The sequence below is a fragment of the Urtica dioica genome, chromosome 1, assembly GCF_054948205.1.
Source record: "Urtica dioica subsp. dioica isolate 48M chromosome 1, U.dioica_male_clone48M_v1_H2, whole genome shotgun sequence".
Classification (NCBI taxonomy): domain Eukaryota; kingdom Viridiplantae; phylum Streptophyta; class Magnoliopsida; order Rosales; family Urticaceae; genus Urtica; species Urtica dioica.
In genome coordinates, this window is record NC_142756.1 from 38,669,429 (window position 1) to 38,683,862 (window position 14,434).

The window sequence follows — 14,434 nt, forward strand, 5'->3', positions numbered from 1 at the left end:
TTCACTCCTCGAGTCGAGTACCAAGTCCACGAGTCGACAAGCTACTCCTCGTGCCGACTCTACGTTTCTCCTCGAGTTGAGTTCACTCCTCGAGTCGAGTACTGAGTCCACGAGTCGACAAGCTACTCCTCGTGCCGACTCTACGTTTCTCCTCGAGTTGAGTTCACTCCTCGAGTTGAGTACCGAGTCCACGAGTCGACAAGCTACTCCTCGTGCCGACTCTACGTTTCTCCTCGAGATGAGTTCACTCCTCGAGTCGAGTACCGAGCCCACGAGTCGACAAGCTACTACTCGTGCCGACTCTATGTTTCTCCTCGAGATGAGTTCACTCCTCGAGTCGAGTACCGAGCCCACGAGTCGACAAGCTACTACTCGTGCCGACTCTACGTTTCTCCTCGAGTTGAGTTCACTCCTTGAGTCGAGTACCAAGTCCACGAGTCGACAAGCTACTCCTCGTGCCGACTCTACGTTTCTACTCGAGTTGAGTACCGGGTCCACGAGTCGAAAAGCTACTACTCGTGCCGACTCTACGTTTCTCCTCGAGATGAGTTCACTCCTCGAGTCGAGTACCGAATCCACGAGTCGACAAGCTACTCCTCGTGCCGACTCTACGTTTCTCCTCGAGTTGAGTTCAATCCTCGATTCGAGTACCGAGCCCACGAGTCAACAAGCTACTCCTCATGTTGAGTTCACTCCTTGAGTCGAGTACCGAGCCCACGAGTCGACAAGCTACTCCTCATGCCGACTCTACGTTTCTCCTCGTGTTGAGTACCGAATCCACGTCTCGACAAGCTACTCCTCGTGCCGACTCTACGTTTCTCCTCGAGTTGAGTTCACTCCTCGAGTTGAGTACCGAGTCCACGAGTCGACAAGCTACTCCTCGTGCTGACTCTACTTTTCTCCTCGAGTTGAGTTCACTCCTCGAGTCGAGTACCGAGCCCACGAGTCGACAAGCTACTACTCGTGCCGACTCTACGTTTCTCCTCGAGATGAGTTCACTCCTCGAGTCGAGTACCGAGTCCACGAGTCGACAAGCTACTCCTCTTGCCGACTCTACGTTTCTCCTCGAGTTGAGTTCACTCCTCGAGTCGAGTACCGAGCACACGAGTCGACAAGCTACTCCTCGTGCCGACTCTACGTTTCTCCTCGAGTTGAGTTCACTCCTCGAGTTGAGTACCGAGTCCACGAGTCGACAAGCTACTCCTCGTGCCGACTCTACGTTTCTCCTCGAGTTGAGTTCACTCCTCGAGTCGAGTACCGAGCCCACGAGTCGACAAGCTACTCCTCGTGCCGACTCTACGTTTATCCTCAAGTTGAGTTCACTCCTCGAGTCGAGTACCAAGTCCACGAGTCGACAAGCTACTCCTCGTGCCGACTCTACGTTTCTCCTCGAGTTGAGTTCACTCCTCGAGTCGAGTACTGAGTCCACGAGTCGACAAGCTACTCCTCGTGCCGACTCTACGTTTCTCCTCGAGTTGAGTTCACTCCTCGAGTTGAGTACCGAGTCCACGAGTCGACAAGCTACTCCTCGTGCCGACTCTACGTTTCTCCTCGAGATGAGTTCACTCCTCGAGTCGAGTACCGAGCCCACGAGTCGACAAGCTACTACTCGTGCCGACTCTATGTTTCTCCTCGAGATGAGTTCACTCCTCGAGTCGAGTACCGAGCCCACGAGTCGACAAGCTACTACTCGTGCCGACTCTACGTTTATCCTCGAGTTGAGTTCACTCCTTGAGTCGAGTACCAAGTCCACGAGTCGACAAGCTACTCCTCGTGCCGACTCTACGTTTCTACTCGAGTTGAGTACCGGGTCCACGAGTCGACAAGCTACTCCTCGTGACGACTCTACGTTTCTCCTCGAGATGAGTTCACTCCTCGAGTCGAGTACCGAGTACACGAGTCGACAAGCTACTCCTCGTGCCGACTCTACGTTTCTCCTCGAGTTGATTTCACTCCTCGAGTCGAGTACCGAGCCCACGAGTCGAAAAGCTACTACTCGTGCCGACTCTACGTTTCTCCTCGAGTCGAGTACTGAGTTCACGAGTCGACAAGCTACTACTCGTGCCGACTCTACGTTTCTCCTCGAGATGAGTTCACTCCTCGAGTCGAGTACTGAGTTCACGAGTCGACAAGCTACTCCTCGTGCCGACTCTACGTTTCTCCTCGAATTGAGTTCCCTCCTCGAGTCGAGTACCGAGCCCACGAGTCGACAAGCTACTCCTCGTGCCGACTCTACGTTTCTCCTCGAGATGAGTTCACTCCTTGAGTCGAGTACCGAGTCCACGAGTCGACAAGCTACTCCTCTTGCCGACTCTACGTTTCTCCTCGAGTTGAGTTCACTCCTCGAGTCGAGTACCGAGCACACGAGTCGACAAGCTACTCCTCGTGCCGACTCTACGTTTCTCCTCGAGTTGAGTTCACTCCTCGAGTCGAGTACCGAGTCCACGAGTCGACAAGCTACTCCTCGTGCCGACTCTACGTTTCTCCTCGAATTGAGTTCACTCCTCGAGTCGAGTACCGAGCCCACGAGTCGACAAGCTACTCCTCGTGCCGACTCTACGTTCTCCTCGAGATGAGTTCACTCCTCGAGTCGAGTACCGAGTCCACGAGTCGACAAGCTACTCCTCTTGCCGACTCTACGTTTCTCCTCGAGTTGAGTTCACTCCTCGAGTCGAGTACCGAGCACACGAGTCGACAAGCTACTCCTCGTGCCGACTCTACGTTTCTCCTCGAGTTGAGTTCACTCCTCGAGTCGAGTACCGAGTCCACGAGTCGACAAGCTACTCCTCGTGCCGACTCTACGTTTCTCCTCGAGTTGAGTTAACTCCTCGAGTCGAGTACCGAGCCCACGAGTCGACAAGCTACTCCTCGTGCCGACTCTATGTTTCTCCTCGAGATGAGTTCACTCCTCGAGTCGAGTACCGAGTCCACGAGTCGACAAGCTACTCCTCGTGCCGACTCTACGTTTCTCCTCGAGTTGATTTCACTCCTCGAGTCGAGTACCGAGCCCACGAGTCGAAAAGCTACTACTCGTGCCGACTCTACGTTTCTCCTCGAGATGAGTTCACTCCTCGAGTCGAGTATTGAGTTCACGAGTCGACAAGCTACTCCTCGTGCCGACTCTACGTTTCTCCTCGAGTTGAGTTCACTCCTCGAGTCGAGTACCGAGCCCCGGAGTCGACAAGCTTCTCCTCGTGCCGACTCTACGTTTCTCCTCGAGATGAGTTCACTCCTCGAGTCGAGTACCGAGTCCACGACTCGACAAGCTACACCTCTTGCCGACTCTACGTTTCTCCTCGAGTTGAGTTCACTCCTCGAGTCGAGTACAGAGCACACGAGTCGACAAGCTACTCCTCGTGCCGACTCTACGTTTCTCCTCGAGTTGAGTTCACTCCTCGAGTCGAGTACTGAGCCCACGAGTCGACAAGCTACTACTCGTGCCGACTCTACGTTTCTCCTCGAGATGAGTTCACTCCTCGAGTCGAGTACCGAGTCCACGAGTCGACAAGCTACTCCTCATGCCGACTCTACATTTCTCCTCGAGTTGACTTCACTCCTCGAGTCGAGTACCGAGCCCACGAGTCGACAAGCTACTCCTCGTGCCGACTCTACGTTTATCCTCGAGTTGAGTTCACTCCTTGAGTCGAGTACCAAGTCCACGAGTCGACAAGCTACTCCTCGTGCCGACTCTACGTTTCTACTCGAGTTGAGTTCACTCCTCGAGTCGAGTACCGGGTCCACGAGTCGACAAGCTACTCCTCGTGACGACTCTACGTTTCTCCTCGAGATGAGTTCACTCCTCGAGTCGAGTACCGAGTACACGAGTCGACAAGCTACTCCTCGTGCCGACTCTACGTTTCTCCTCGAGTTGATTTCACTCCTCGAGTCGAGTACCGAGCCCACGAGTCGAAAAGCTACTACTCGTGCCGACTCTACGTTTCTCCTCGAGATGAGTTCACTCCTCGAGTCGAGTACTGAGTTCACGAGTCGACAAGCTACTACTCGTGCCGACTCTACGTTTCTCCTCGAGATGAGTTCACTCCTCGAGTCGAGTACTGAGTTCACGAGTCGACAAGCTACTACTCGTGCCGACTCTACGTTTCTCCTCGAGATGAGTTCACTCCTCGAGTCGAGTACTGAGTTCACGAGTCGACAAGCTACTCCTCGTGCCGACTCTACGTTTCTACTCGAGTTGAGTACCGGGTCCACGAGTCGACAAGCTACTCCTCGTGACGACTCTACGTTTCTCCTCGAGATGAGTTCACTCCTCGAGTCGAGTACAGAGTACACGAGTCGACAAGCTACTCCTCGTGCTGACTCTACGTTTCTCCTCGAGTTGATTTCACTCCTCGAGTCGAGTACCGAGCCCACGAGTCGAAAAGCTACTACTCGTGCCGACTCTACGTTTCTCCTCGAGTCGAGTACTGAGTTCACGAGTCGACAAGCTACTACTCGTGCCGACTCTACGTTTCTCCTCGAGATGAGTTCACTCCTCGAGTCGAGTACTGAGTTCACGAGTCGACAAGCTACTCCTCGTGCCGACTCTACGTTTCTCCTCGAATTGAGTTCCCTCCTCGAGTCGAGTACCGAGCCCACGAGTCGACAAGCTACTCCTCGTGCCGACTCTACGTTTCTCCTCGAGATGAGTTCAATCCTCGATTCGAGTACCGAGCCCACGAGTCAACAAGCTACTCCTCATGTTGAGTTCACTCCTTGAGTCGAGTACCGAGCCCACGAGTCGACAAGCTACTCCTCATGCCGACTCTACGTTTCTCCTCGTGTTGAGTACCGAATCCACGTCTCGACAAGCTACTCCTCGTGCCGACTCTACGTTTCTCCTCGAGTTGAGTTAACTCCTCGAGTCGAGTACCGAGCCCACGAGTCGACAAGCTACTCCTCGTGCCGACTCTATGTTTCTCCTCGAGATGAGTTCACTCCTCGAGTCGAGTACCGAGTCCACGAGTCGACAAGCTACTCCTCGTGCCGACTCTACGTTTCTCCTCGAGTTGATTTCACTCCTCGAGTCGAGTACCGAGCCCACGAGTCGAAAAGCTACTACTCGTGCCGACTCTACGTTTCTCCTCGAGATGAGTTCACTCCTCGAGTCGAGTATTGAGTTCACGAGTCGACAAGCTACTCCTCGTGCCGACTCTACGTTTCTCCTCGAGTTGAGTTCACTCCTCGAGTCGAGTACCGAGCCCCGGAGTCGACAAGCTTCTCCTCGTGCCGACTCTACGTTTCTCCTCGAGATGAGTTCACTCCTCGAGTCGAGTACCGAGTCCACGACTCGACAAGCTACACCTCTTGCCGACTCTACGTTTCTCCTCGAGTTGAGTTCACTCCTCGAGTCGAGTACAGAGCACACGAGTCGACAAGCTACTCCTCGTGCCGACTCTACGTTTCTCCTCGAGTTGAGTTCACTCCTCGAGTCGAGTACTGAGCCCACGAGTCGACAAGCTACTACTCGTGCCGACTCTACGTTTCTCCTCGAGATGAGTTCACTCCTCGAGTCGAGTACCGAGTCCACGAGTCGACAAGCTACTCCTCATGCCGACTCTACATTTCTCCTCGAGTTGATTTCACTCCTCGAGTCGAGTACCGAGCCCACGAGTCGACAAGCTACTCCTCGTGCCGACTCTACGTTTATCCTCGAGTTGAGTTCACTCCTTGAGTCGAGTACCAAGTCCACGAGTCGACAAGCTACTCCTCGTGCCGACTCTACGTTTCTACTCGAGTTGAGTTCACTCCTCGAGTCGAGTACCGGGTCCACGAGTCGACAAGCTACTCCTCGTGACGACTCTACGTTTCTCCTCGAGATGAGTTCACTCCTCGAGTCGAGTACCGAGTACACGAGTCGACAAGCTACTCCTCGTGCCGACTCTACGTTTCTCCTCGAGTTGATTTCACTCCTCGAGTCGAGTACCGAGCCCACGAGTCGAAAAGCTACTACTCGTGCCGACTCTACGTTTCTCCTCGAGATGAGTTCACTCCTCGAGTCGAGTACTGAGTTCACGAGTCGAAAAGCTACTACTCGTGCCGACTCTACGTTTCTCCTCGAGATGAGTTCACTCCTCGAGTCGAGTACTGAGTTCACGAGTCGACAAGCTACTCCTCGTGCCGACTCTACGTTTCTCCTCGAATTGAGTTCCCTCCTCGAGTCGAGTACCGAGCCCACGAGTCGACAAGCTACTCCTCGTGCCGACTCTACGTTTCTCCTCGAGATGAGTTCACTCCTCGAGTCGAGTACCGAGTCCACGAGTCGACAAGCTACTCCTCTTGCCGACTCTACGTTTCTCCTCGAGTTGAGTTCACTCCTCGAGTCGAGTACCGAGCACACGAGTCGACAAGCTACTCCTCGTGCCGACTCTACGTTTCTCCTCGAGTTGAGTTCACTCCTCGAGTCGAGTACCGAGTCCACGAGTCGACAAGCTACTCCTCGTGCCGACTCTACATTTCTCCTCGAATTGAGTTCACTCCTCGAGTCGAGTACCGAGCCCACGAGTAGACAAGCTACTCCTCGTGCCGACTCTACGTTCTCCTCGAGATGAGTTCACTCCTCGAGTCGAGTACCGAGTCCACGAGTCGACAAGCTACTCCTCTTGCCGACTCTACGTTTCTCCTCGAGTTGAGTTCACTCCTCGAGTCGAGTACCGAGCACACGAGTCGACAAGCTACTCCTCGTGCCGACTCTACGTTTCTCCTCGAGTTGAGTTCACTCCTCGAGTCGAGTACCGAGTCCACGAGTCGACAAGCTACTCCTCGTGCCGACTCTACGTTTCTCCTCGAGTTGAGTTAACTCCTCGAGTCGAGTACCGAGCCCACGAGTCGACAAGCTACTCCTCGTGCCGACTCTATGTTTCTCCTCGAGATGAGTTCACTCCTCGAGTCGAGTACCGAGTCCACGAGTCGACAAGCTACTCCTCGTGCCGACTCTACGTTTCTCATCGAGTTGATTTCACTCCTCGAGTCGAGTACCGAGCCCACGAGTCGAGAAGCTACTACTCGTGCCGACTCTATGTTTCTCCTCGAGATGAGTTCACTCCTCGAGTCGAGTATTGAGTTCACGAGTCGACAAGCTACTCCTCGTGCCGACTCTACGTTTCTCCTCGAGTTGAGTTCACTCCTCGAGTCGAGTACCGAGCCCCGGAGTCGACAAGCTTCTCCTCGTGCCGACTCTACGTTTCTCCTCGAGATGAGTTCACTCCTCGAGTCGAGTACCGAGTCCACGACTCGACAAGCTACACCTCTTGCCGACTCTACGTTTCTCCTCGAGTTGAGTTCACTCCTCGAGTCGAGTACAGAGCACACGAGTCGACAAGCTACTCCTCGTGCCGACTCTACGTTTCTCCTCGAGTTGAGTTCACTCCTCGAGTCGAGTACTGAGCCCACGAGTCGACAAGCTACTACTCGTGCCGACTCTACGTTTCTCCTCGAGATGAGTTCACTCCTCGAGTCGAGTACCGAGTCCACGAGTCGACAAGCTACTCCTCATGCCGACTCTACATTTCTCCTCGAGTTGATTTCACTCCTCGAGTCGAGTACCGAGCCCACGAGTCGACAAGCTACTCCTCGTGCCGACTCTACGTTTATCCTCGAGTTGAGTTCACTCCTTGAGTCGAGTACCAAGTCCACGAGTCGACAAGCTACTCCTCGTGCCGACTCTACGTTTCTACTCGAGTTGAGTTCACTCCTCGAGTCGAGTACCGGGTCCACGAGTCGACAAGCTACTCCTCGTGACGACTCTACGTTTCTCCTCGAGATGAGTTCACTCCTCGAGTCGAGTACCGAGTACACGAGTCGACAAGCTACTCCTCGTGCCGACTCTACGTTTCTCCTCGAGTTGATTTCACTCCTCGAGTCGAGTACCGAGCCCACGAGTCGAAAAGCTACTACTCGTGCCGACTCTACGTTTCTCCTCGAGATGAGTTCACTCCTCGAGTCGAGTACTGAGTTCACGAGTCGACAAGCTACTACTCGTGCCGACTCTACGTTTCTCCTCGAGATGAGTTCACTCCTCGAGTCGAGTACTGAGTTCACGAGTCGACAAGCTACTCCTCGTGCCGACTCTACGTTTCTCCTCGAATTGAGTTCCCTCCTCGAGTCGAGTACCGAGCCCACGAGTCGACAAGCTACTCCTCGTGCCGACTCTACGTTTCTCCTCGAGATGAGTTCACTCCTCGAGTCGAGTACCGAGTCCACGAGTCGACAAGCTACTCCTCTTGCCGACTCTACGTTTCTCCTCGAGTTGAGTTCACTCCTCGAGTCGAGTACCGAGCACACGAGTCGACAAGCTACTCCTCGTGCCGACTCTACGTTTCTCCTCGAGTTGAGTTCACTCCTCGAGTCGAGTACCGAGTCCACGAGTCGACAAGCTACTCCTCGTGCCGACTCTACATTTCTCCTCGAATTGAGTTCACTCCTCGAGTCGAGTACCGAGCCCACGAGTAGACAAGCTACTCCTCGTGCCGACTCTACGTTCTCCTCGAGATGAGTTCACTCCTCGAGTCGAGTACCGAGTCCACGAGTCGACAAGCTACTCCTCTTGCCGACTCTACGTTTCTCCTCGAGTTGAGTTCACTCCTCGAGTCGAGTACCGAGCACACGAGTCGACAAGCTACTCCTCGTGCCGACTCTACGTTTCTCCTCGAGTTGAGTTCACTCCTCGAGTCGAGTACCGAGTCCACGAGTCGACAAGCTACTCCTCGTGCCGACTCTACGTTTCTCCTCGAGTTGAGTTAACTCCTCGAGTCGAGTACCGAGCCCACGAGTCGACAAGCTACTCCTCGTGCCGACTCTATGTTTCTCCTCGAGATGAGTTCACTCCTCGAGTCGAGTACCGAGTCCACGAGTCGACAAGCTACTCCTCGTGCCGACTCTACGTTTCTCATCGAGTTGATTTCACTCCTCGAGTCGAGTACCGAGCCCACGAGTCGAGAAGCTACTACTCGTGCCGACTCTATGTTTCTCCTCGAGATGAGTTCACTCCTCGAGTCGAGTATTGAGTTCACGAGTCGACAAGCTACTCCTCGTGCCGACTCTACGTTTCTCCTCGAGTTGAGTTCACTCCTCGAGTCGAGTACCGAGCCCCGGAGTCGACAAGCTTCTCCTCGTGCCGACTCTACGTTTCTCCTCGAGATGAGTTCACTCCTCGAGTCGAGTACCGAGTCCACGACTCGACAAGCTACTCCTCTTGCCGACTCTACGTTTCTCCTCGAGTTGAGTTCACTCTTCGAGTCGAGTACAGAGCACACGAGTCGACAAGCTACTCCTCGTGCCGACTCTACGTTTCTCCTCGAGTTGAGTTCACTCCTCGAGTCGAGTACTGAGCCCACGAGTCGACAAGCTACTACTCGTGCCCACTCTATGTTTCTTCTCGAGATGAGTTCACTCCTCGAGTCGAGTACCGAGTCCACGAGTCGACAAGCTACTCCTCATGCCGACTCTACATTTCTCCTCGAGTTGATTTCACTCCTCGAGTCGAGTACCGAGCCCACGAGTCGACAAGCTACTCCTCGTGCCGACTCTATGTTTATCCTCGAGTTGAGTTCACTCCTTGAGTCGAGTACCAAGTCCACGAGTCGACAAGCTACTCCTCGTGCCGACTCTACGTTTCTACTCGAGTTGAGTTCACTCCTCGAGTCGAGTACCGGGTCCACGAGTCGACAAGCTACTCCTCGTGACGACTGTACGTTTCTCCTCGAGATGAGTTCACTCCTCGAGTCGAGTACCGAGTACACGAGTCGACAAGCTACTCCTCGTGCCGACTCTACGTTTCTCCTCGAGTTGATTTCACTCCTCGAGTCGACTACCGAGCCCACGAGTCGAAAAGCTACTACTCGTGCCGACTCTACGTTTCTCCTCGAGATGAGTTCAGTCCTCGAGTCGAGTACTGAGTTCACGAGTCGACAAGCTACTACTCGTGCCGACTCTACGTTTCTCCTCGAGATGAGTTCACTCCTCGAGTCGAGTACTGAGTTCACGAGTCGACAAGCTACTCCTCGTGCCGACTCTACGTTTCTCCTCGAATTGAGTTCCCTCCTCGAGTCGAGTACCGAGCCCACGAGTCGACAAGCTACTCCTCGTGCCGACTCTACGTTTCTCCTCGAGATGAGTTCACTCCTCGAGTCGAGTACCGAGTCCACGAGTCGACAAGCTACTCCTCTTGCCGACTCTACGTTTCTCCTCGAGTTGAGTTCACTCCTCGAGTCGAGTACCGAGCACACGAGTCGACAAGCTACTCCTCGTGCCGACTCTACGTTTCTCCTCGAGTTGAGTTCACTCCTCGAGTCGAGTACCGAGTCCACGAGTCGACAAGCTACTCCTCGTGCCGACTCTACGTTTCTCCTCGAATTGAGTTCACTCCTCGAGTCGAGTACCGAGCCCACGAGTCGACAAGCTACTCCTCGTGCCGACTCTACGTTCTCCTCGAGATGAGTTCACTCCTCGAGTCGAGTACCGAGTCCACGAGTCGACAAGCTACTCCTCTTGCCGACTCTACGTTTCTCCTCGAGTTGAGTTCACTCCTCGAGTCGAGTACCGAGCACACGAGTCGACAAGCTACTCCTCGTGCCGACTCTACGTTTCTCCTCGAGTTGAGTTCACTCCTCGAGTCGAGTACCGAGTCCACGAGTCGACAAGCTACTCCTCGTGCCGACTCTACGTTTCTCCTCGAGTTGAGTTAACTCCTCGAGTCGAGTACCGAGCCCACGAGTCGACAAGCTACTCCTCGTGCCGACTCTATGTTTCTCCTCGAGATGAGTTCACTCCTCGAGTCGAGTACCGAGTCCACGAGTCGACAAGCTACTCCTCGTGCCGACTCTACGTTTCTCCTCGAGTTGATTTCACTCCTCGAGTCGAGTACCGAGCCCACGAGTCGAAAAGCTACTACTCGTGCCGACTCTATGTTTCTCCTCGAGATGAGTTCACTCCTCGAGTCGAGTATTGAGTTCACGAGTCGACAAGCTACTCCTCGTGCCGACTCTACATTTCTCCTCGAGTTGAGTTCACTCCTCGAGTTGAGTACCGAGCCCCGGAGTCGACAAGCTTCTCCTCGTGCCGACTCTACGTTTCTCCTCGAGATGAGTTCACTCCTCGAGTCGAGTACCGAGTCCACGACTCGACAAGCTACTCCTCTTGCCGACTCTACGTTTCTCCTCGAGTTGAGTTCACTCCTCGAGTCGAGTACAGAGCACACGAGTCGACAAGCTACTCCTCGTGCCGACTCTACGTTTCTCCTCGAGTTGAGTTCACTCCTCGAGTCGAGTACTGAGCCCACGAGTCGACAAGCTACTACTCGTGCCGACTCTACGTTTCTTCTCGAGATGAGTTCACTCCTCGAGTCGAGTACCGAGTCCACGAGTCGACAAGCTACTCCTCATGCCGACTCTACATTTCTCCTCGAGTTGATTTCACTCCTCGAGTCGAGTACCGAGCCCACGAGTCGACAAGCTACTCCTCGTGCCGACTCTACGTTTATCCTCGAGTTGAGTTCACTCCTTGAGTCGAGTACCAAGTCCACGAGTCGACAAGCTACTCCTCGTGCCGACTCTACGTTTCTACTCGAGTTGAGTTCACTCCTCGAGTCGAGTACCGGGTCCACGAGTCGACAAGCTACTCCTCGTGACGACTCTACGTTTCTCCTCGAGATGAGTTCACTCCTCGAGTCGAGTACCGAGTACACGAGTCGACAAGCTACTCCTCGTGCCGACTCTACGTTTCTCCTCGAGTTGATTTCACTCCTCGAGTCGAGTACCGAGCCCACGAGTCGAAAAGCTACTACTCGTGCCGACTCTACGTTTCTCCTCGAGATGAGTTCAGTCCTCGAGTCGAGTACTGAGTTCACGAGTCGACAAGCTACTACTCGTGCCGACTCTACGTTTCTCCTCGAGATGAGTTCACTCCTCGAGTCGAGTACTGAGTTCACGAGTCGACAAGCTACTCCTCGTGCCGACTCTACGTTTCTCCTCGAATTGAGTTCCCTCCTCGAGTCGAGTACCGAGTCCACGAGTCGACAAGCTACTCCTCGTGCCGACTCTACGTTTCTCCTCGAGATGAGTTCACTCCTCGAGTCGAGTACCGAGTCCACGAGTCGACAAGCTACTCCTCTTGCCGACTCTACGTTTCTCCTCGAGTTGAGTTCACTCCTCGAGTCGAGTACCGAGCACACGAGTCGACAAGCTACTCCTCGTGCCGACTCTACGTTTCTCCTCGAGTTGAGTTCACTCCTCGAGTCGAGTACCGAGTCCACGAGTCGACAAGCTACTCCTCGTGCCGACTCTACGTTTCTCCTCGAGATGAGTTGACTCCTCGAGTCGAGTACCGAGTCCACGAGTCGACAAGCTACTCCTCTTGCCGACTCTACGTTTCTCCTCGAGTTGAGTTCACTCCTCGAGTCGAGTACCGAGCACACGAGTCGACAAGCTACTCCTCGTGCCGACTCTACGTTTCTCCTCGAGTTGAGTTCACTCCTCGAGTCGAGTACCGAGTCCACGAGTCGACAAGCTACTCCTCGTGCCGACTCTACGTTTCTCCTCGAATTGAGTTCACTCCTCGAGTCGAGTACCCAGCCCACGAGTCGACAAGCTACTCCTCGTGCCGACTCTACGTTCTCCTCGAGATGAGTTCACTCCTCGAGTCGAGTACCGAGTCCACGAGTCGACAAGCTACTCCTCTTGCCGACTCTACGTTTCTCCTCGAGTTGAGTTCACTCCTCGAGTCGAGTACCGAGCACACGAGTCGACAAGCTACTCCTCGTGCCGACTCTACGTTTCTCCTCGAGTTGAGTTCACTCCTCGAGTCGAGTACCGAGTCCACGAGTCGACAAGCTACTCCTCGTGCCGACTCTACGTTTCTCCTCGAGTTGAGTTAACTCCTCGAGTCGAGTACCGAGCCCACGAGTCGACAAGCTACTCCTCGTGCCGACTCTATGTTTCTCCTCGAGATGAGTTCACTCCTCGAGTCGAGTACCGAGTCCACGAGTCGACAAGCTACTCCTCGTGCCGACTCTACGTTTCTCCTCGAGTTGAGTTCACTCCTCGAGTCGAGTACTGAGCCCACGAGTCGACAAGCTACTACTCGTGCCGACTCTACGTTTCTTCTCGAGATGAGTTCACTCCTCGAGTCGAGTACCGAGTCCACGAGTCGACAAGCTACTCCTCATGCCGACTCTACATTTCTCCTCGAGTTGATTTCACTCCTCGAGTCGAGTACCGAGCCCACGAGTCGACAAGCTACTCCTCGTGCCGACTCTACGTTTATCCTCGAGTTGAGTTCACTCCTTGAGTCGAGTACCAAGTCCACGAGTCGACAAGCTACTCCTCGTGCCGACTCTACGTTTCTACTCGAGTTGAGTTCACTCCTCGAGTCGAGTACCGGGTCCACGAGTCGACAAGCTACTCCTCGTGACGACTCTACGTTTCTCCTCGAGATGAGTTCACTCCTCGAGTCGAGTACCAAGTACACGAGTCGACAAGCTACTCCTCGTGCCGACTCTACGTTTCTCCTCGAGTTGATTTCACTCCTCGAGTCGAGTACCGAGCCCACGAGTCGAAAAGCTACTACTCGTGCCGACTCTACGTTTCTCCTCGAGATGAGTTCAGTCCTCGAGTCGAGTACTGAGTTCACGAGTCGACAAGCTACTACTCGTGCCGACTCTACGTTTCTCCTCGAGATGAGTTCACTCCTCGAGTCGAGTACTGAGTTCACGAGTCGACAAGCTACTCCTCGTGCCGACTCTACGTTTCTCCTCGAATTGAGTTCCCTCCTCGAGTCGAGTACCGAGTCCACGAGTCGACAAGCTACTCCTCGTGCCGACTCTACGTTTCTCCTCGAGATGAGTTCACTCCTCGAGTCGAGTACCGAGTCCACGAGTCGACAAGCTACTCCTCTTGCCGACTCTACGTTTCTCCTCGAGTTGAGTTCACTCCTCGAGTCGAGTACCGAGCACACGAGTCGACAAGCTACTCCTCGTGCCGACTCTACGTTTCTCCTCGAGTTGAGTTCACTCCTCGAGTCGAGTACCGAGTCCACGAGTCGACAAGCTACTCCTCGTGCCGACTCTACGTTTCTCCTCGAGATGAGTTCACTCCTCGAGTCGAGTACCGAGTCCACGAGTCGACAAGCTACTCCTCTTGCCGACTCTACGTTTCTCCTCGAGTTGAGTTCACTCCTCGAGTCGAGTACCGAGCACACGAGTCGACAAGCTACTCCTCGTGCCGACTCTACGTTTCTCCTCGAGTTGAGTTCACTCCTCGAGTCGAGTACCGAGTCCACGAGTCGACAAGCTACTCCTCGTGCCGACTCTACGTTTCTCCTCAAATTGAGTTCACTCCTCGAGTCGAGTACCGAGCCCACGAGTCGACAAGCTACTCCTCGTGCCGACTCTACGTTCTCCTCGAGATGAGTTCACTCCTCGAGTCGAGTACCGAGTCCACGA